Genomic DNA, 25,288 nt, shown 5'->3' with positions numbered 1-25,288 from the left:
CCAACGGTTGACGTACATTTTGCATGTTTAACGAGTAGAAATTAAGAACTCGCAAGCTGATCCATTTTCTCTATTGGGCTTGTCACTTCGTCGGTGTCTCCAAGTCTCCAACCCCGAAAAGGCAAATCCAATGTCTTTATATATATTCATCAAAGCCACACTCATTTGATAACACAGTAATACTCTCTCATCTTTAACATACATATATACACCATCTTATTTACTTTGCTCATGCCTCTTCATCTTCTTCTTCTTCTTCTTCTTCGTATCTCTTATTTTGAGTTAATTCATCCATCATGTGATATCCAATCGTGATCCGTAATAGTGTATCATATAATTCACACTCTATTTGTTCTGGTTTAATTTAATAATTTGGATTTGAACAATGATAGATAAGTTTATCAGATAGATGTGCTGCTATACATTTTTCTTTTAATTATTTTGTGCAATTTTCTTGTTTGAATGTTTATATATATATGAATATTATTATATATATCTGCCATGAAATTATGCCTTCTAAAAATAATAAAAAAAACAGCATGAATAATTATATTTTTAATATTTTTTTAAATTAGAATCTCTTTATAAATTTGTTTGATTTTTGTATAAGTTTTTTTATTTGTATTATACTATTTTTTATCTTTAAAGTTCATCAAAAATCAAATTTTAAATATTTCGAACGTAAAATTTTGATATTATGTCAAAAAATTATTATTTTTTATAAAAATTTAAATTGATAAAAAAAGACAATATAAATAATTATATTTTTAATATATATATATATATATAAAAGCTCATTTATTTACATGTAAATAATTTTATTTTAAACATAATAAGTGATAAAGTTTAATGATCTTGTTGATTCATGTAGTCTATCCAATTAGTAGATATTATTATTTGTATATAGATAATTAAGTTGATTTGTATTTGTATTTGTTGATTAAAATATTGCATGTCATAGACTGGAACTTGTGGTGGGATTTTTGATACACTAGCACGGGTCACTGTTGTCTGTCACGTCAAAATTTTATTGTGAGACGAAATAACATAGAAAATCAAAATCCATGCACATCAAAATCAAACTATCAGGGCGTTATGAGATCAGATCTATTCACGAAATACAGGTTAGTTTTATTTTGTTGAAAAAAAAAAAATTATCATTTATACCCATAAAAAATATAAATACCGATAAATGTATTCATATAAAAATAAAACGACAATTGTAACTACAAAAGATAATTTCTGTGTGCCAAAAATATTCTAACAGACCAATTGTATAACCAATATCTGAATATTTTTAGCACACAAAACCATAGTTATAATTGTCTTTTTATTCTTATATAGGTATATTTATCAGTCCATCTATTTTTCATGGATACAAATGATAATTTATTCTTTAAAAAAATATATTTTGTTAAGTATTTTATACTTTTTTCTTTTGTATTGGTAAAATATTATATAAAAAATATTAAAGAGTCATTAAAATTTATTATTTTTAATTATTAATTAATTATTAATATATCAAAATATACAATAAAATATATTGTTAGATTATTAAATTATAAAAATTAAATTAAAAAAATTAAATTAATAACTAAAATAAATTAATATCTATTAATAAATTTTAATAGTCTTTAATATTTAATTTTTATACCGTTTTATCAATATCTGTTATATGAATAAGGTAAATTAAAATGTTATTTCCCTAATGCATTAACATCCTAAAAATTTTTCTTTTTATCCAAATCAAAATCCTTTTAGCTTAGCTATTAAAGAAAACCCTTATTAACACAATTCAGTACACACTTAAATAGAACTCAATATATATTTCATTTATTTCAATCATTAATTAATACATTCTTCTACATGATTTATTTTTTTCTTTTTACTATACCAAATTTGTTCAATAACTAAAAATCCCAAAAAGATCTCCAAAAATTAAAAAAAAAATACACTGACACCTCTCTCTTACATTCTTCATTTTCTCGACCAAATGGGTACTCTGATTCCCGTACTCGGGCTTGTCATTGAAACCACTCCTATTAAAAATTAAAGTCGATAAAATAAAACATATAAGTAATTATATTTTTAATATATTTTTTTAAATAAAATTTTTTATTAAATTTATTTGAATGTACCTTTCGATAACAGAACCTAATTTTAAAACTATATCATAAAATCACTTTTTTTTTAATTTTTAATTAATAAAAAAATTATGTAAATAATTATATCTCTAACGTCAGACTCATTTCTTCTTTTTTTTTTTTTTATTGCTCTTACTTTTGCTTTTTTTTTTCTCCTTAGTCATCTTCTTCTTCCTGATAAGAAAAAAAAAAAAAAACACCAAAAGAAATTTTCATTCGTATTTCAGGCCCCAATAAGATCTAGCTAGGCTGCTGTTTGGTAAACAACTGTTTCTCGTATTGGTCCCAATTTTATATGATAACTAAAACTCTTTGCCTCTTCCTTATTTATATTATCTCTGCATCTTGCTTATGTTTGTTTTGTACTTTGGATTTTTAAGAAGGAATAGTAATAATCATTCAGTTTTTGAATAACCAAACTTAATATGAATAAGGTAAAATTTATATATAAGTTGAATATAAAGTTTCTTTGTTTAATTTAACTTTGCAATTTTAAGACTATATATATGAACCAATTCGTAGTAACACAACAACCCAACAACATAAAGATCACCACAGTGCATCTATGAATTAAAATTATGCATTCATAAAAAAATTGACGATCATATCATTTGGATCTAAATCAATGATGATAATATAATATAGTCGCACTCATAGATCATGGTATCTAGTTCTGAAGGCATCCTTCTTAACATATCTTTGATTTTCCAATTTTGTCTAAATTATAATTTTTACAAATTCAAACTAAGTTTTTTTTTTGTCCTTTCATCTCTATCCTATCATCATCTTAAAAATAAATGAGAGCACAGTAGTAAAGGATCCCAATATAGAACCTTAAGCCAAATCTTTATTCAATATTATCTTAGTGACCAAATAATTGGGGTGCTATATATCTCGAGTTCTTACGCTTAAGATGAAATAAAAAACATTTTCAACTTCACAATTTTCAAATTTAACAATGGTATTGTTTAAAATCAAATTCAACACTGGTATTGTTTTATCACCAAATTCAATTCCATATACACAACTATATGGTCTCAGTTGAGAAAAAAAAATAACAATGATATATCTCATCAGCAAATTCATGCAACTTCCAATGATTGCAAATTAAGGGGGAAATTAAAGAACTGAAGAAGAGTATCCATGATTGCTGATCAAATAATTTGACGATACCCCTCAATAATTCTATTAAAGCTAGCTGATCATCAAAATTAAAAATATAGTCAGTAATTGGTAAAATTAGTTTGCAATATATAAAATAAAATTAGTGTATGTATTAATTATTAACCATGTTATATATAGAACAAAAATTAACTAACAAATTAGTTATTTATATAGAATATAATATATATTAAAATATAAAATTACTCTATTGATCTCTATAGTTTTACTGTAATTAGGTTCCTATATTTTTTTTTTCAATTGAGTTCTTACACTACTTTTAATTTTTAATTAGGTCTTTTCTAGTGTAAAAAATATTAGAGTTAACTAAATATTTTTTTGCAAATTAAAAATATCTACAATTAAAAACCTAATTAAAACTTTGATGGTATGTTTTTTGAGAAAAATATTCATTTAATTTTAACGTCTTTGACGTAAAAAATACCTAATTACAAACTTAAAAGTAGTGTAAGGACTCAATTGAAAAGAAAAAAGTATAGAGACTTAATTACAAATTTGATAAAACTATAGGAACCAATAGAGTAATTAAACCTATAAAATATATATTGTCCCGAGGGTTACCTAAAATTGGATTGCTTTTGAGCTTGTATGTGAGGCCCGAATCCTCAATGGAGCAGATTTCGACTTTGCTCACGTTCTGTGACCGTCGTCCGACTTATGTGTGGGAAGGTGGGGGATGAAACCTGCAAAATACTCCGATGCTTAAGTCAGGAAGGGTCTTAGCAGGCTTAAATGTATGGAACTTCAATTTACCTTAGTGTATCAGTGTATTTATAGGGGAAGAACCAATAACCACCGCTGAAGTAGTTCCACTTTTGATGGTGGATAACCGTCCCTTTATCTTAGAGTTGTTGAGATCTCTCTTCTAGAAGTGGGTGAGAGATTTTGGGAGGCAGTTACTCACTTAGTTAAGTGTGAGCTGCCTATTTTAATCTGTTCTGACCTCTTAGAAGAGGTCGGATACGTGGACGAGGCCGTCCTACTGGATTGGGCCTTTTAACTGTATTGGGTCTGGCTTATATTTTGGGTCAGGGTATGAACAGTGCCCCTACTCGAGTTCGATCTCTTTATCTGAGTCGGATTCGATTATTAGATAAGGTCGGAGATGCGTAAATCGACAGCTCCTTTTCAAGTCGTATAACCGCTGTGATTTGAATTGAAAACCGATGTGATCTCAGGTTGCCAACCGTTGCGTCCGTTGGCTTTTCAACTTCGACACGTGGAGGGCGGTTACATTGGTAACGGCGCACCTCTTCAATGAGTGGACTATTTTACAATTGTGCCCCTAGTATCTTATAAATACTTTCCCCCTCTTTCTCTTTCTTCTTTTTCGTCTTCTCTTCGAACATTCTCTCATGCTTTCTTTTTTATCCACACATCTTAGTGCTTTGGTGTTTTGCTCGCCCCATTCCTGCTGACAGTTTCCTTTTCTCCAAAAAGGTTAGTTTCTCGCTATATTCTTCCTTTCTTGGCTTTTACAGCATTTCCTTTGTTTCTGTTAAGTGAACTGAATGATTGAGAGGGAGATTCTGAGTAGGTTTAATTGAACCTTCATTGTTCACAGTAGAGAACTTTGAGATTTTCCTTTACAAAAATTGTTTCTTTTGTGGTTGTTGACTGTTCTTTTACTTTATTTGAAGAGAACTACTTCGTTTCAAACTTATTTTTTATGGTTTCTTTTCTTTATGCAATGTAGGTATTCCTTCTTATATTTTCAACTTTTATTTCCAAAATGTCTTCCCAGATTTCTGAAGAGTTGTTGCGATGGGTAGATTCCTCTGTTCTCGTATCCAACCCTTTTGTTGATAGTGTTTTCGTAGAAGAACTTCGTAAGCATCATAGAATCTGTAATTCTATTCAGGACGAAGCTAAATACGAAATAATTGCCCCTGACCCGGAGGATCGGGTTTGCTATGGGAGGGTGACCGAGTTGGAATCCCACTTTATTTTCATGTATGACTGCTTGTTTACTCGTCTAGGAGTTACTTTTCCTTTTTCTGCCTTTGAAATGGAGGTGTTGTCTCACTGTAGGGTGGCTCCTTCCCAGCTCCATCCCAATTCTTGGGGGTTTCTCAAAATTTACCAGCTTGTTAGCCGTGAACTCAATTTTCCAATCTCTTTGAGAGGCTTTTTCTATCTTTCCCATTTGACCAAACCTTTTAGTACTCAAAACAAAGAGCAGTGGATCTCCTTTGGAGCTATTCAAGGTCGGAAGGTATTTTCCATTTTTGACGAGTCGTTCCATGATTTCAAAAATTTCTTTTTTAAAGTCCGAGCTGTTGAAAGCCATCACCCATTTTTTATAAATGAAAATAATGAGCCCCGCTTCCAACTATACCGGGCAAAGGCAACCCCTGTAGAGAAGTACAATTTGATAGATTTGAATGAAGTAGAGGAAGCTGTGGTTGACTTTTTTCGAGAGGCTTGGGGATGGGCTCCAAACCTCGACACCAAAAAATTTCTTCTCGGAACTTCGAGCTATGTCCGGACCGAGCTAGGTAGCTTTTGTTTTTGATTTTATAGGTACTTTTGTTTTTCTTCCGATTTGTTCTTCTAACTTGTATGCTAATCTTTTCTAATTTTTCTTTTCAGATAAGATGAAAGGTAGTTCTAAGGCGTACCAGAAAGTGCAGGAGGCTAAGAGGAACGCCCGAGCCTGAGTTGCTCAGCTGCAGGAAGGTGGGACATCGGCTACTCCTTCTCCACAGAAGTCGGATGCGGGGACGACCTCTTCTGGTTTGGCCAAGTCAGTAAATCTTCCTACCCCTCCTCCTCCTTTTGTCCCTACCCCTCCAATTCTTCCCTCCTCGGATCCTATTTCAAAAAAGCGTAAGACCTTGGAGGCTAGAGTTTCTAATGTTAGCGACACTAGCTTTGACGGGGTGAAGTTCAGTGAGAGGCACATTCTTCCCCATAGCTCTATTGCTATGGATGATGCTTCCATCTGAACTCACCTTCAGGTCTTGATTCGGGGGGCGGGGTAATTCGTACTGCTGGGGTTTGTACCTCTCTCCTCAAGAAATTGGAGAAGACTCCTTTGGGTGCTACTCAGCATTTTTTGGAGTCTCTTCAAGGCCAATTGGCTATGTTCTGAGAGGATGAGAAAAGGTTGACGGAGGAGAGGGACCGGCTGAAAGATGAGCTCTCCAAATCTCGTGAGAGGGAGAGGCAGCTAATGGCCTCTTGTGCAGCTGATGGCCTCTTGTGCTATGGCTGAAGGCTTAAAGAAGAAGGCCGAGCAGAACTACGTTCGTTTATTTTCAGATAAAATAGAGCTGAGGGAAGAACTAGAGCGGCTCAGGGAGGGGTACCAGGATTTGGAGGAATCTGTTGCTGAAGGCACTGAGGCAGTGTTCGAGGTGTTGAAGGAACAAGTCTGAGTTTTAGCTCCCGACTTGGACCTGTCACCTCTTCACCCTGACAAAGTTGTCATTAATGGTGAAATTGTATTTCCTCCTCGCCCTCCTACCGATTCCGAGTTGAAGACGGCCGGACAACGCCTGGAGGAATCTCCTTCTCATGAGGTCGGATCAGTCGAGGGATTACTACCAAGCTCTTCTGCTCTTCCCGAGGTTGCTCCGACTTCTAGTACCGAAGAGGTTCCTCCGACTCCTTCGACTCTCGTGGTTGACCTGACCCCTTCTCCTGTTGATGACCCTAATCCTCTCTTAGGCCCTAAGTAATATTTCCTGTTAAGGTCCGATCTGTGGAAACTTTTTTATGAACATTTTTTATGTATGTTCTGAATATTTTTTACTTATGTTTTCTGACTCTTGATCCTTTTAAAAGGATCTTTAACAACTGCTTTTTCTGGATGTTTAGTCCTTTTCATGGGACTCTTAACAAAGTAGTTGTTTCTTATATTTGTGAATGCTGGTGTGATAGATATTTTGCTATTTTGCAAAGCCTTTTGGTGGGAGCAATGCTTCTTCTTAATATCCCTTAGTTTTGTAAGACTTTTATGAAAGCCTTTTGCAAACCTTTAGGCCAAATAGCTTCTAAGGACTTTTTGTTTCACAAATTTTTTATGAAAACTTTTATGTAGCTACCTTCCAAGGACTTTCCGTTTTCTATTAATTGGGCATAAATGTTCAATTTGTTTTTCCTTTGAATCTTTTTCATAACTTAGGTTATTTTTGCGATGCATTTTGCTCTGCTCGGGGGCTTTCCGACTCGTAAGCCATTTGCCTTTTCATGATCGAGTTGTTATGATCGTCTTTTTATAACCTCTTTACATCGACTTGTACCTCGTCGCTTTATCTTGTCGGCCACCTAGGTCGGGCAACAGATTTTTGTGCTTTTTGAGCTTAAGTCAGTGTGTATCGTAGTAATAATAATGGAAATTTTAAGAAAGAGAGGTATTATCATTAATGAAATGTAACTTTACAAAGACACTTTGGCTACTAAGGGAATAATTTTTGTGCCCCTAGCCCCTGCTTTGATTCCTCGTTAAAACCCCTTCAGGAAAACCCTCCTCAGAAAAAAAATAATGAAGTCAGAAAAAAGACTACATCAGAGAACGGAGTACGCTTCTAGCTATAATATCTTTTCAAATTGCAAGCATGCCACGACCTTGGGAACTTGGCTCCGTTTAAGTCAGACACTTCATAGTAACCCTTTCCCAAGACTTCAGTTATCTTGAAAGGTCCTTTCCAGTTTGCAGCGAACTTCCCTTCTCCCGACTTGTTTACTCCGATGTCATTTCGAATGAGAACTAAGTCGTTTGTAGCGAAACTTCTTTGAATGACTTTTTGGTTATACCTTATTGCCATTCTTTACTTTAGCGCTGCTTGTCTTATTTGCGCTTGTTCTCGAACCTCTGGGAGTAGCTCGAGCTCTTCTTTTTGGGCTTGGATGTTGTCAACGTCGTCATAGAATCTCACCCTTGGACTCTGCTCATTGATCTCTATTGGGATCATGGCTTCTATTCCTTATGCAAGTTGGAAGGGTGTTTCTCTAGTCGTAGAGTGAGGTGTTGTTCTATAAGCCCATAGTACTTGAGGGAGCTCTTCGGCCCAAGCTCCTTTTGTATCTTGCAGCCTCTATTTTAGTCCTACCAATATAACTTTATTGGCAGCTTCAGCTTGTCCATTGGCTTGAGGATGCTCTACTGATGTGAATTGATGTTTGATCTTCATGCTGGACACCAGATTTCTAAATGTGGAATCTATGAATTGAGTGCTATTATCTGTGGTGATAGAGTGGGGGACTCCGAACCTAGTAATTATATTCCTGTAAAGGAATTTCCAACTTCTCTGTGCTATGATAGTGGCCAGTGGTTCTGCCTCTATCCATTTAGTGAAGTAATCCACTCCTACAATCAGATATTTAACCTGTCCTGGAGCTTGGGAGACAGGTCCGAGTAGGTCTAATCCCTATTTCGCAAAGGGCCAGGGGGAGGTCACAGTGATAAGCTCTTCGGGAAGAGCAACGTGGAAATTGGCATGCATTTGGCAAGGTTGGTACTTTTTAACGAAGTCGGTAGCATCCTTTTACAAAGTCGGCCAGAAAAACCCAGCTCGTATTACCTTCCTGGCTAAGGACCTCGCTCCGAGGTGATTTCCACAAATTTCATTATGTACTTCTTCCAAGACTTCTTCCGTCTTAGAGGTTAGGACGCACTTTAGCAATGGTGTGGATATCCCCCTTCTGTAAAGGACACTTCGCACCCAAGTATAGTTCTGGGCTTCCCTTCTGAGTTTTTGGGCTTCCTTTTGTTCCTCAATAAGGAGGTCGAATTTCAGATATTTGACTAGAGGAGTCATCCATCCCAGGTTTAAACCTGAGACGTGTAGGACATCTAATTTGCTGTCTGTCTTCATAACTGTGGGCTCCTAGAGAGTTTTCTATATCAAGATTCTATTATTTCCTCCTGACTTGGTACTTTCTAGCTTGGAGAGAGCATCAGCTCGGCTGTTGAGCTCCCAAGTGTGCCTAACCTCGGTTTCCAGGAATTGCTTGAGATGCTCTAGCGTTTTTTTTAAGTACCTTTTCAATGTTGGGATCTTTTGCCTGGTACTCTCCATTAATTTGAGAAGTTACTACTTGAGAGTCACTGAAGATTATTACCTTGTTAGCACCGACTTCTTTAGCAAGTTTTAGCCCTGCGATCAAAGCTTCATATTCGGCCTGGTTGTTGGAAGCGTGGAACTCAAATTTCAAGGATACCTTTATCTGAGTACCTTTTTCATTGACCAATATTATACCGGCTCCACTTTCAACCTTGATAGAGGATCCATCTACATAGAGCTCCCAAGTCGTGGAGGTCTCGCTCTGATCGCCTGTGTATTCTACGACAAAGTCGGTGAGACATTGGGCTTTGATGGCTGTCCGAGAGAAATAGAAAAAAGGAGAGAGGTAGATAAGAGAATATAGGAGGGGAGTTTATTAATTTTGGAGGAAAATATTTTCTCTCAATTTTAATAAGAGAGTGTCATGTGACATATTTTGGTTATTAAATTAGTTAGTAATATATAACATATAATATAGTTATATTTTAATTTTAGTTTTAATATTTTAATTTTAATTTTAATTTAATTTAAATATAATTAGAAAATATCATGTTACATATTTTGATGGTCAAATTTGTAATTATTCATTGATAATGATATATAAAAAAAATAGAGTGGGTGAAGGAATGAGAGAGATAGAGAAAGGGAGAGAGAGGAGGGAAAACTCTTTAATTTTGGAGGAAAAATTTAATTTCAATTATAATAAGGGAGTGACATGTGGCATATTTTTTTGTTGTAAAATTAATAATATATTATAATAGATGTATATGTATATTTCTTTTTTTTTCAAAGGTATTAGGTTGTATTTTATTAATTAGTGAAAAATGAAATACAAAGATGTAGCAGAACAGCATAATAAAAGGTGGAGATTCTCCAAAACAATACACTGAAGGTATTCATCCAATGGTACATGGTCGAAAAACGAAGAAAAATCTTAGAAAAGAAAGAATAATAAGTCAAATTGAATAAAACTAAGAGTTTGCCTCATTGAGATGACGATCAAAACTGGGAGTTCTTTGGATTTTACAGAGCAACTTGACAGAGCTTTCTAAAATGGCAGACGGCGTTGAAGTAGAACCTTCAAAAACTAACTGGTTGCAAGCTTTCTAGCAGTTCCATCAAATGATGGCTAGCAATAAAGGATTACGGTCAGCATTCTTCAACGGGTTAAGCATCTATGTTGATGCAGCCCACCATGTCCAAAAATTGTTAGGGCTCTGAGGGGAAAGACAGTCACGAAGATAAGTCTGAGACTATACTTCTTTAATTCTAGAGCAATCGATCAAACAATGAGTGATTGTTTCTGTTGCTTCATGACAGTAGGGGCATATTGGCGATATAGATGGGATGTGGTGATGAATTTGAACAAGCACTGGAAGCCGACCATGGAGAGCTTTCCAGATAAATAGCTTAATTTTGTGAGGCAAGTTCAACTTCCATAGATCAATCCATGTCCTTTTCTGCTGCATATAATTAGGACAAAGTTCCAGAGGCGGATGGTGAAATAAATAGCTAATTCTGTAACCTGAAACTGTATCATATTACTTGGATTTGTTCAAATTCCATTACAATTTGTTCCTACTCTGCTGAATTTTGACTGACAAAATTCTGTCTGCAACGTCTTGGGAAAATAATTTTTGAATGAGATTCTGATTCCAATTCCTATTTTCAGTAATTAAGTTTTTAACTCTTGGAACCAACTCAGAAATAACATGTCTATTTGGCATGTCAGAAATCATTAAAGGATATGGAAGAAACAGCCAAGGGTCCTCAAAGGTTCGAATATTTTCTTCAGTACCCACAGCCTAGTTAAGACCTTTTTCAACAAAATTTTGACCTTCTAGTCTGCTCCTCCATCCCCAAGAAGGTAAGACTCCAATTTTTTCAGTTATATCATCATCTCCTGGAGCACTTTGTGGATGAATGCTAAATGTTGCACATTTCATTTCTTCCATAGTCACTAGTCTTTGAAGCCTACAGTTCATGTGAGCTATAACCTTAGGTTCAAAATCAGTAAACAAAAGTTCAGGGTTCTCATGACAAGTGGAGGAGAAGATGTCTTTGAAATAAGATTCAGCCACAGAAGCAATACCAGCATTTGAAGTAGCCACTTCACCATCACTGCCAGTTAGTTGCCGAATTTTATTCCTTCGGGTTCGATTTCTAAATTTCTGATAGAAGAAAGCTGTATTCTGATCACCAGATTTGAGCCATTTGATTCTAGACTTGGCTTTCCTATAAGATTCCTCATTTTGCAATGCTTTCTCAAGTTTGTCCACTAGTTCTGAAATAATGTCGCCTCCATGAATTCCTGCTAAACGAAGTTTCTCTAATTCAAACTGTAGTGAATCAATCTCCACCTTCGAATTAGATCTATTTTCTTGCTGCCATCTAGCAATCTTATGCTGACAACGCTTTATTTTTTGAATCACCGTTTAGATCTCTCAGTTATTGGATTAGAGTCTAAGAGAATACAGGAATGATCCAACCCTGATTCTGATAGTCTAAGAACCGATGCATTAGGATAGAGTTACTACCAATCAACTCCTACTAGAAATCGGTCCAGTCTCTCCTGTATTAATTCATCACCATACCGCCTATTCGACCAAGTGAATGGTCTTCCAACCATACCAATATCAATCAGGGAATTATCATTAATAAAACTATTAAAAGTTTTAATAGAAGAGGGAGATTTAACACCCCCACCTACTTTCTCTAATTGATTAGAAATGGCATTAAAATCACCCATTAACACAACCTTACCATAGAACTGTTGGGTGACTGAAGTTAATTCAGCAAACTGAGCCATTCTGTGTTGATCATTTGAACTGAGATAAACACCTAGAACACCATAGGGATCATTAGAATCAGCTGTCAAAACTGATACCACAATGAAGAATCTACTATGCTGTAAAATTTGGATAGTGCAACCATTCCTCCATGCCATTGCCAAACCCCCAGATAATCCATCCTATCTACAATAAATCATTAGTTTTTCTTCAACTGTCGAGATTGATTTTTTGTTTCACAGATAAAACAAACCTCGGGGGAGTAGGATTTACAAATCCCTTTAAGATTGTGGATTGTCAGGGGTCTCCCTAAACCCCGACAATTCCACGAGAGCGATTTCATATTCCGTTGGGTGCCACTTGAAGGTCGGCACCCTCCATCGTCATAGCATCAGAGACAATATCATTGAGACAAATCTTTTTTGAAATATCTTCAGTAACGTTACCTCCACTCCTCCATTTGAAACATATCACGAACTTTTTGGCAAGTTGTTTCAGGTTTAATTTTTTATTCTCCTTTCTAAACTTGGACATGACACTGTTATTCTGTTGGACATTATTCAAGGGATATGATATCTCCAATAAAGCAATAGAAGAAGAATTAGTACTAGTAGTCGTACCAGTGTTATCTGATTCACCCTCATTTTCAGCTTTAGAACTCGAATTGGCAGCAATTTTTTTATTATTCTGTTTTTTCTAGTCATCTTGTACATTCAATTTTGAGAAACTATCAAAAAGTCAAGTAGGTGGAGATTTCTTCTTCGGTTTAGCTGGAACAGAACCATCCCGAGGTTGATTAAGATTGAAGGAGGCTCTCTTTTCAGTTAAACGCCTTCCGACCTGATCTGCTTTAAGCCATTCACCAACTCTATCTTCCTTGATATTATTTTGGGCAGAATCATCAATAAAAGATTGGCAGTTCTTAGGTTCATGCCCCAATTTCACACAATAAGTACAAAACACTCCTATACGTTCATAGCGAACTCCAATTTCTAGCATCTTATTAGGATCAAGCAATTTTAGGGTCTCACTCTTTTATCACCGTTCAGTTCCACTTTAGCCTTCACTATGCATGTATCTTTGCCTCTCACTTCAAACAGAGCAACATCTTCAATTTGTCCAAGTCTCCCATCTAATTTTCGGCCAACCTCAAGTGTTTTGTATTGTTCGGGCAATCCCCAAAGTTATGCCCATACAGAAAAAGAAGAGATGTGATTATCCTCCATGTTTACTGACTGCTTTCATCTACAAATGTGAAGGACAAAACTCTTGAATAACCAAGGGGAACCCATCTCAATTTGAGTCACATCAGAGTTATTCTCAAAGAAAAATTGAAACTGGTTCTTGAATTTTTCGACTACTCTAAATCCTTCTGATTTATTCTATATTGCATAGAAAGCTCCTTCAATAGTACCTATTGAAAAGATCTGATCTAAAAAGATCCTTTCACACAGACTCCGTGTACAGGCTTGAATTCCTTCAAAAACATTTTCATTAGCTAAAACGATCAAATCATCCTCCTGATCATTGTCAATTATATGAAAAATTTGAGTCTTTGATTTGTTGCTCATGGTGTAGAGAAAATTAGAAGGCAGAGTGGGTAATTGATGATTTCAGAGAGAAAAAGAGAGATATAAGATAAGTGAATTAGAAAATAGAGTGAATTAGAAGAGAAAACCAGCGTAGGAATGAATTAGAAGGGGAACGAAAATTAGAAAACTAAGTAGGAGTGAATTAGATACAAAAAAAAAATTAGGAGAAGAAAGTAGAAGGGGATGGAAAAGAAATTGACGAAGAAAGGGCAAAAAAAAAACGAAACCATAGAGGCCACAGTGAAACTCTAACAGAGCATAGAAAAATCTAACGGGGTGCTACAACTAATTTTAATGTACACATAACATAATCAAATAACAATTTATGCATGTGATTCTGAGACAACAAAACAAGCTACAAGCGCGTTGGACTACTAAATTTTAGCGACTCAAAAAATTTTGGTCATGCTAAATTTAGCAGCAAATTAGAGACAAATTGGTCATGTAACATTTTAGTTGCTCACTGAAATAAGTAGTTATATCGAAATTTTTTTATGGCAATGAGTATTATTAAATTCTTTTGTGTTTATTGTAAAATAAAGTTTTTGTGTTTATCATGGAAAAAATTCCGTTTCATTTTAATTTCTTTTTTGTTTTTTTTCTAAATTTTTTAAGTTTATCTTAAAAATACAAAAGCTTATCTCTCTTATACACTTTTCTTTTTTTTTTATTCTTTTTATAAAATTTTAGAATTTTATTAATTTGTATCCTAAAAACATATGTTAAAAGTATTATAAAAAATATTTTATAAAATTTGTTAAAAAATAAATATTTTATATTTTTAATATATTAAATATATTAAAAATATTAAAAAATTTTATTATTATATTTTTAAAATATGTCTTTAATAAGATACAAATGAGCTAAATCTAATTTTTAAAGTTAAAGAAAGAAAGAAAGAAAAAAAAAGGGGTGATAAAGAAGACATAAAAGAGGAGGAGAGGCAACACACAAGAAAGACGAAAATGCAATTACTCTTGTACCCTCCGAAAATTAGAGGATTAAATTACCATTTCTTATATATATATATATTGCTGCATAATAAGCTTAATTGTATATGTATTCAACACATAAAATAAATCTCCCAACATATTTAATTTTATTTGAATATATTGTATCTTGTTTGAATTAAACATTAGATAATTAATATATTGATTCATTTCCATTCTCATGAACTACATTATTGTGTAATCATAAAATATATTTAATGCATGTTTCAAAAGCTTATTTTATCCAAATTTTAACTTCACATTGAATTTTTTAAATATATAATTATTTTATGTCTTAATAGTATATAAAATAGATCTATTATACAATAATACATGAAAAAGGGCCATTTGAATATTAAAATACACTGTTATCAAAGCCAAGCTTACCGCCAGGTAGGGCTGGAAGTAAGTCAAGCCAACTCATGAGCTAGCTCGAGCTCGACTCGTTAATAGATCGATAAGCTAAGCTCGGGAGCCAGTGAGCCAAGCTTGAGCTTGGAATTGAGCTCATAAATTAAATGAGCCGAGCTTGAGCTTGGATAAGCTCAGTTCATTAGCTCGTGAGCTAACTCGATTATATATATATTATTTAATTAATTAATACACATATCCTATATGCATTTAATCTATACTTTTAATATTATATATATATATATATGAAATAGTAATATATAATTATATATATTAATGATCTTAATTATTTAAAATTTTATATTTAATTATTTTTTAGATATAATTTTGACGTATGACATAAATAAAAAATTTATAATTTATTGATAGATAACAATATATAAAATTGATCTTTTAAATTTTTTTAAAATATATAAGTTATAATTTATTGATATAGAATTATAGATTATATATTTATGTTTCTATTATTTGAGCCAGCTCGTGAGCTCGAGCCAGCTCGTGAGCTTTTGGTGAGTCGAGCTTGAGCTTAAGAAATAGGCTCGATTGTTAATGAGTCGAGCCGTGAGCCAAGCTCAATTTTTGTGAGCCGAGCTTGAGCTTTGTCTAGATCGGCTCAGCTCGGCTCACTTCCAGCCCTACCGCCAGGGTAACTTTTCATTTTGTTATATACATGTTTTTTGAATGTATGTTATATATAATAACAACAACAACAATAACAAAAATAAAAATAAAGCCTTATTCTATTAAATAGAGTCAATTACATAAATCAAACAATACTATTAAATTCTATCATATATTATATTTACAAAAAAAAATCATTTAAATGTATATTATATATATGAGATCAAATTATATCTACAATTTTTTAAAAAAATATATATAAAATTTTCATTAATCACAACATACTTTTTCAACTATTATTATGATCTCTACTAAATCTCTTTTCAATAAATACTCGAAATTTAATAGTTAAATATGATATAAAAATAAAAATAAAAAATAAAAAATATTATGTATCCATAAAAAATTATTATTAAATAAGTTATTATATATTAGTATATAAATATACGTGTTATTTAATTTATTTTTAATATATAATTTATTATTTTAACAAATATTTTGTATAGTTAATTTAATGGCCAATATTTTTTGTTCAATTTTTTGATATTGTTAAAAAATGTGATATTCTTCATTATTTTTTCTGCATGTGAATTTTACACTGTTATAAAAAAAATTTTACTTTTTAAAAATACAAAACGTTAGTACCGTTTTGAATAAAAAATAGTTTTTCAAAAATTTTAAAATCTGAAAACGGCATTACCATTTTGTTAATTAAACGAATTTTAAAATAAAAATTAGTCAAAATGTCACTAATGTGATAGAAAAAGTCAAAACGTCAATGATATTTTGTAAAACGGTCAGTGATATTTTGTGCTGGTATAAATAGAAAAACATAACACTAACTATAAAAAGAGTAACAGTATTGTACTGAAACGCATTGAGAAGAGTAGAAGTGAAGTTGTTCTTCATTTTGAGGGAGGTCATAAGAGCGAAAAATTTGAGTGAGTGCAGAGGATTATATTAATTTAAAAATATATTATAATGGTTAAATTTTATCTCGTATACATACATGAGAGTATAAATTTTTATGTGAGAATCTGTAGTATTATTATTTTTCTTTCAATAATATATAAAAGACTTAAAAGTATATTTTTTTAAAGTGTAAATTATTAAGTGTTAAAAAGAGTGACAAATATTTTGTATAAGTAGTGTGTGTTAGTATTTGGTGGTTTCGTTTAATTTCAAATAATACATGTGGTTAATGCATGAAACTAGTATTTGTAAGGAATGTTTTTGACCTACCATTAAACTAAAGCACAAATCTCACTTATCGAATTATATGTTGAGTTTAAAAAATTAGTTAATATTAATTTTTCGGAGCCCAATGTAAATTGAACATGTTATAATACTACTAAAAATGATGAAGAGTTTAAAAACAATGATCAAATTATTGGTCTAATTAAAAATGTAGAAAAATGGTATAAGGAACGAAGGTGATATGACAGAAGTTTCAAACGTACTAGCAAAATCATCTTTTATGCATAGTTTGAATTTTGATATCATACTTGCACCAGAATTTTCTAAATATGTTAATGCATGTAATTTTTTTGTTATTATTATTGTAATTATTATTTTAGTATTGTTACTACTACTACTATTATTATTATTATTATTATTATTATTATTATTATTATTAGAGAAAATTTTATTCATTTCTTCTGCGAGATGCTAAAATGACACTTTCATTTTCTCTATTTTATAAATGTATATTCATCTCCCTTTTAACTTTTAAAAAATCTCATCTTTAATCCATTTTAAATTTTTTGTGTTAACTAATATTAACTTTATCTATTTTTTAAGAAAAAATAAATTATTTTTTAGAAAAAAACACCCATTAAAAAAAATTTATTTTTTATCATTAAATTTTGCTTACCAAAATACCCTTTAATAAATTATTTTTTATTGACTAAATGGTATTTTTACCAAAATACTTTTAAAAAAATTAATAATTAATTATTTTTTCTAAAATACCTATCTTTCAATAATTTTTTAATTATTAAATTGTGATTTTACCAAAATTTTTGTTAACAATTATTTTTATATTTTATTATTAATTTTTCGATATCAATATATATTATTTTAATATTAAATAAAAAAATCTTACTACTATTAATATGTATAACAATTAATATATATTGATATTAAAAAATAATCTTAATAAAATTTTTTATTTAATGTTAAAATAATATATATAGATATCAAAAAAATTAATAGTAAAATATAAAAAAAATTTTAATAAAAATTTTGGTAAAATTATAATTTAATAATTAAAAAATTATTAAGGATATTTTAGAAAAAAATAATATAATTATTAAATTTTTTAAAAAATATAATTTAATTAATAAATGAATAATTTATTAAAGAGTATTTTGGTAAGTAAAATTTAATAATAAAAAATAAAATTTTTGTTAACGGGTATTTTTTAAAAAAATAATTTATTTTTTCTTAAAAAATGGATAAAGTTAATATTAGTTAACACAAAAAATTTAAAATGGATTAAAGAGGAGGTATTTTAAAAGTTAGAAGAGAGGAGAATATACATTTATAAAATAAAAGAGAGGAGAGTGTTATTTTAGCATCTCACAAAGAAAGAGAGTAAAATTTTCTCTTATTATTATTATTATTATTATTATTATTATTATTAGAATAGTATTTAGATTTATTTTGTGTTGTTATTGGTGCGGTTTTTACCATTGTCATAAATAATAAATTTGTTGTCGAAATAGAATTACTCTAGAGAAACTTTGACTGCGACAGTTAATTAAAGAGTATATAATTTAGAGAGGCATTGAATCAAAATCAATCTATGCTAATTGTGTATATATAATACGGAACAAAATGTGATTGGTTTATCAGAATTAATCTTATAAAAAAATAATATTATTGGATGATAAGGAGATACGACAATAGATATTTTATAATATAATTTTCTGTACTTATGATATCACATTTTTCCATCTTTGCCTTTCCTAAACTCTATAATAAAAAAAAATACGAACAATTAAAGATAACTATATTCTATTTACTAGTGATTAATCTTTTATAATCAATATTTAAAAACATATATTAAAAATTAATAATAATTTTGTTTCTCATAATAAATATACAAAAACAACTAAAATTACTAAAAATATGCAATGATCATTGCTAATAATAATAATTAATAATAATTAAACTTAGTTAATAACATATGCTAATAATTAATAATACTGTTATTTTTTAATTAAATATTTAAAATAAAAGATAATTTACTAAAAATATATCCTAAACATTAATAATAATAATTCTGTTTTTATTTTTTTAATGAATATTTCAAATAAAACTAAAATTAGTAAAAATATATGATAAAATTAATTAATATTAATTTTGTTTTTTAATAAATAATTAAAATACAAGACAAAACCCAAAAATATGTACTAACCATTAATAATAGTTCATTTTTACTGTTAAACATTTCAAATAAAACTAAAATAACTAAAAATATAAATTAATAATAATTGAAATTTCTAACATTTTATATAAAATAAAAAAAATTCTAAAAAATAAATACTAATCATTAATAATAATCAAAACTAATATATTTTAATAAAGTTTTAAGATAAAAGCTAAATCACTAAAAAATATATACTAACAACTATTAAAGAAATAATTCTGATTTTGAAAAAAAATTAAAATAAAACTAAATTTACTAAAAAAATGTACTAATAATTAATTAATAATAGGGTAAAGTATATTTTTTGTTTCTAAAGTTTGGCAAAAGTTTCAAAAGTACCCCTAAGTTTTATTTTGTTTCAATTTTGTCCCAAAAGTTTTTGATTTGCATCAAATATACCCTCGACGGCTAAATTTTCAAAAAAAATTAAGACCAATCTAACAATAATGCATGAAAATTATGCTTGATTTGCTTGTATTGAGGGTTGTTCTTATGAAATTGTTGTTGAATTGGTCTTAAATTTTTTGAAAAATTAGCCGTCAGAGGTATATTTGATGCAACTCGAAAACTTTTGGGACAAAATTAAAACAAAATAAAACTTAGAAATATTTTTAAAACTTTTATCAAACTTGAGAAACAAAAAATATACTTTACCCTTAATAATATATACTAACAACACTTAACTAACACTAAGACTGGTACTATTACTACAGCTACAACAATAAATCATATTCTTTAACTAGTCCTAATCAACTAACAACTATTCTATTTTGTACTAATCAACAATAAAATAATATTAATAAATTATAAACTGATTTTTTACTACTTTCAGCTTAAAAAAATTAAATAATAACAATAACTAACTATCAATAATAATAAACAATAAATAAAATACTTGCGTATTTAGTGGTTGATGAGTGAGTGCACAAGATCTCCCTGCCATTTTGTTCAAAGTAGCTGTGATGAGGTGAGGAGTTAAAAGTGATGTTCAAGAAAAGGGAAAATCAAAGAAGTGAAGGAAGATGAGACTGTATTTCTGATCTGTTTATTATAATTTATAAAAAGTAATTAAAAAAAAGGTCACACACAATATTTCTGTATTTTTTTTGTTTTGTTTTATTTTTAAGCATTAAGTTTAGCTCTCGTTTTCTATGATGCACGAACACTGACACGGACACGGGATACGACACGACACGGGACACGCCGCCACACGAATTTTTAAATTTTACATGACACGGGGACACGCATACATATAAAATATAAAGTATTTTTTAGATAAATCGTAATGATATTTTGATATTTTATTGATATTAAAATATAAATAAATTTTTTTAATTATTTTTAATGTCTTATTTTAATTATATCAAGTATTTAAAATATTTTTTATTTTAATAAATAATAATATATACTATATCTAAATTTATTTTAAGAATATATGTTAAGAATAAGATTGGATACGCTGACACGTGATGGTATTTAGGTGTGTTCAGACATGTCCGGAGAAGAATTTTTTCTTTTTTATTAAGACACGGTTGGACACAACAGACACGCATATCAGACGAGTGTCGATAAATGTCGTGTCTAAAATGTGTTCGACACACAGACACAACAACTCAACGAAGTATCCATACTTCATAGCTTGCCTCTCATAAGTCATAATAATGTTTGCGAATCAATAGAAAAGATATGTTAATTCATAACCTCCAAATTTATACGAGCCTTGGGCTAGCCGAGAGAAGCTCTCATAATTTCAAGTTACTAATAATTTAATTAGCATATAGTTATTATTATTTTATATTATATACTTAGCAAAAAAAAAATATAAATTGCATTTATTTAAAGGATTAAACTCTTGTAAAATGAAAAAGTTAGTAAAATGAAAAACAAAGAGTTTAATCACTCGGTCGTGGTAGAACTAAGAGAGCCTAATATGGTCATAGTCTCTCAAAATTTTTAATATGTATATATGTATATGTGTGTTAGTGTGTACTGTGTAGTATGTTATGAAATTCCTTTGTAATGTATTATATTATAGGAATTCACATGAATTGGTATGGTAATTTTGGTCTATAGTACTAGTGTATATAATTTGAAAATAACATAAATAAAAAATTTAAGGCATAAATAATAGTAAAAATATTGGTTTAATATTCTAATTGAGACTTAATTTTTTTTTATTTATGTTTTGTATTTATATGTTTCCTGCATAATTGTCCTGTTATTTTTTATTTAAATGTTTTTACAATTATTTTTTGAAGTTAATATATATGTACACACACAAATATTTTCCTACGATTAGGTTAAGAGTAACATCAAACACTAAAAATGATGGACTCATTTTTTAAGACAAAAAAAGAGAATATCCAAAGAACTAATAAGTTCTAATTCTTTTATTTCAAATTCAATAAATAATATTCAAAATATTATTGAACAACCTATTAATTAAATAACATATTGAGCAACATATAATATGATTATTAATGATTTTAGTTCCATCAAATATTGTCAAACACATTTTAAAATACTAAAATTTTTAAAGTATATTTTTTAGTCTTAACTTTTATATAAAATAAAATGTAATTAATGATTATATTTTTTAGCCTTAACTTTTATATAAAATAAAATATAATTAATGATCTAAAATTTAATTTTATAGATTATATTTTGTTTTTATTTGGCCTCTTCCTATAAAATTTATAGTTTTTTCATGATAAATTACACTTAAATAAAGATTATAAAATTTATATATGATAAAAATTATAAATTTAATAGTGATCTGATAGTTATAACTCGGTCCAATTATATTTATAAATCGAAATCTAAATTCAATATCAAACATGACTTATCTTCACTTAGAGAGAATCTTGTTGATAACAACCTACTAAAAAACAAACTCAAATGATGACAAAAAAATCAACAAAAAAGCTCAACCTCTTTCAAGAAGTAATATTCTATAAATACCAAACCCTAACTATATAAAAGGTACACTACTCATTTTGAGTAACATTATACTCATCTTCTACACTTACTAACTTAAGCGTTGGAGTGCTTTTGTAGGTGTCTGCCGCCACCGTTTCTCTTGAAGCCAACATATACCTCTTCCACTTCAAGCGAAGGCAAGCTCAAACCTTGAACAGGACGAGTTATAAATCAAGCCCGACTTATTACGCAGGAACATTTGGCGTCTATTGTGGGGCTAAGTTTATTTAACCCCCACTATCATTTTTTCTGTCCGATTACCTCCCTCTTTTACAAGTTTAATCAATGACAAAAAAGCAAAACAATTCACCTCCTCAACTCCCTACTATAGTCGAACTATTAGTGATCAAGGAATCATTGAAGGCAGAGTTTCGAAGGTTAACCGAGCTTTTGAACCAAAACAAACAAGGTGATAAGGAGGACCAGAGAAGTTCTGGTAATGGTGACAGCGGTGATGACCACACCTCAAAAATAATGACCCTGGTAATAGTCACTCCAAACCCATCAACAGAGGAAACAAATTTTGCCAAATGCTCTAGTAATATTATTTAATGGTACGCAATTTTAACTACATATAAAGTATTTTTCAGTTCCATATTTTTATTAGAAATTCTGAATTAACACAATTATGCAAGTATTTGATCAAATAAATTGATTTTAATATTTCTGATATATATAACCAAGAGTTGAATCATATATGAATCTAAGCCAACTTATAACGAATTTTTCACATTCTTGTCTACATTGCCCTTGCTATAATTATTATTTTGCTTTCAAACCACGCTTTGATTACTCAGTATTTAATCCAAGCTATTTTATTCAAGTTGTTTTTTCATTTTCTTCAATTATTTTGTTCCTAGGATAAGGGGATTCGGTTTTAGTTTTAATCGATAAATTCAAAATATGAGTCTACAATAAAAAATAAAAAATCCAAAATTAACTTGAAAGACAATTGAGAGGCAAATAACCTCAACATATCAAATTGACAAGTCCTACACTACGGTAAAACAATTCGTAAGCATAACCTAACCTGCTTATATAATTCTTTTATTTTAATCTTCAATACGACATGGCCTATTATATGGTATACACTAACCTATATACTTGAATCATTTTACCTTAATGTATCTTACCATTTCATATACCAACCTTGAACACGCTATATTTCGTTGTGTATAATCAATGTGTATTTCAATTTCGATTAACCTTCTCTAAGTATATTTGGTACTATTTTTTCTATCATACATTTTTGCTCAAAGTTTTGTATACAGGATAATACAATCACGCCGATCAAAAGAAAGTCAGACAGTGCTATAAATCATCTCACCAAAACAACCCCAGCAACAGTACCGCCATGCAGGTTATAACTCAGACAATTCGCACTTTCTAACAACCGCTAGACACCAAAATCAATATACAAAGACTAGCCTAACAGGTGCATCACAACTTAGCTTATAAGATGACAATCCAATGATGTGTTATTTCTTCATTAATGAAATATCTTTATTCTTTTACTTTCAATTTTTCCTATCATTCTCATCTATCATTATTCCTAATTGATCTATGAGTCATCTCACACATGATAACAAAAACCGCTCTGCCACAAATCTTCAGAATCATATACAAATCTTCGATGGAGATATACTCCCCCATAAAGCGCTCACGTTATCAAGTTATATATCACAAATTCTTTCCATACCCAAAACAAACTTACAATTCGGATAGTCAAATTTCAAAACCAAATTATAAATTCATTGGCACCGAGTCAACCGCTCAGACTTATCTAAAGGGTTATCTAAATCCATTATTCAAATTAAGTTCGCCTTACTGAATTATAATTCGGCTTTTAAGCAAATCGCAACTTTTACTCATTTATTATCTGATAAGAAATTTAAGATATTATTCGCAAACAAATATTCCAACAATCCAAACAAAATATCTAAAAAACGACTACTGATTCAGTGATCGATTAATAATAATATTCAAACCGCAACAAGCGGCTTAATCAACTAATCAAAATCGAGTTATACTTCGATTTTCAAACGCACTAGCTACTAAGCTATCTATCATTTCAAACACACCGACATCTATAACATGGAATCATTCCAAACAACCCGACAATTATGAGTCAGGATCATTTCAAACAAACCGATCTATAAGTCGTTACAAATCTCATGCATATCGGCATCATCTACGCTATACTCAATCCCAAACCAACCTATTATGTCGGTACACCAATTTGCCAAACATGGCAGCAACCTACACTACCTATTTGACCTATCAACAATGATTCTCATCAATAACTACTAGTCATACTTATTCAATTTTATAATTCCAAAAACCACACACGTCAATCCTTTGCAATTTCTATAATTGTCTATAGATATTCGCTAAACCTAGTCAACGTTTGCTTCTCTATATTCCTCATCAATATTTCTACTCCTTGCAAGCCAAAAATAATTCTTTTATCAAACTATTCCGAAACATCAACAGATGTGTAGAATAAATCATGCTACTTCTATCAATCTTATAATACTCGTACAATGAATCCATAGACATATCAAAGCAAAAGTATAGCATATATAAAGCAAACGAGTTCACCCAACAAAGTTGGATACTAGTTTATCATAAGCACAAACAGTTACTAACAAAAATAAATCCACTTTAAAAAGTTCAACAACACAAAAATATTAAATTATAGACGTCATTGAAACAAAACAAATCTAACCCCTACAACAAGCAAATCATTAAGGGGCAGCCATATTATCATCCTCACCTTCCTGCTCCACATCCTCATCATCATCAATAAGTTTTCTATTAAGAACAACCTTGCATGGGTCCACCATAGCGAAATCAAATGTGGATGCTATAAACTTGGCTTGATCAGAAGCTCTTTCAAATTCTTCAGCAAACATTTCAAGACCATAAGTCCCTTTACTTTTCTCCATTGTTTTCCTTTTTAAGCACAGTTCAGCAATCCTACCTTCCAGTTCAATTTTCTTTGTTTCAAACAACACCTCTTTTCCTTCCAACAGTCCGACTTTATCTTTCATTTTCTTCAGCTGCTCATCCTTCAAAACAAGCTCCTTGCAAGCATTCTACAACTCTTTTTCCTTTTCAACTTTATCTTGCACAAG

General features: G+C 30.4%; 1 long non-coding RNA gene across 1 annotated transcript; it reads left to right on the top strand.

Annotated features, from left to right (window-relative positions):
* Nucleotides 1–955: 955 nt before the first annotated feature.
* Nucleotides 956–23,713, top strand: LOC148543987 (uncharacterized). Its single transcript, XR_015900195.1, has 3 exons — nucleotides 956–1,124; nucleotides 22,230–22,705; nucleotides 23,423–23,713. It is a non-coding gene; the product is annotated as an uncharacterized LOC148543987 (long non-coding RNA).
* The last annotated feature ends 1,575 nt before the right edge of the window (nucleotides 23,714–25,288 follow it).

Source organism: Arachis ipaensis, chromosome B9, assembly GCF_059453495.1.
Source record: "Arachis ipaensis isolate K30076 ecotype BB chromosome B9, ASM5945349v1, whole genome shotgun sequence".
NCBI lineage: Eukaryota > Viridiplantae > Streptophyta > Magnoliopsida > Fabales > Fabaceae > Arachis > Arachis ipaensis.
Note: the sequence above shows the minus strand (reverse complement) of the source record. Positions and strands in the feature narration are given on the sequence as shown.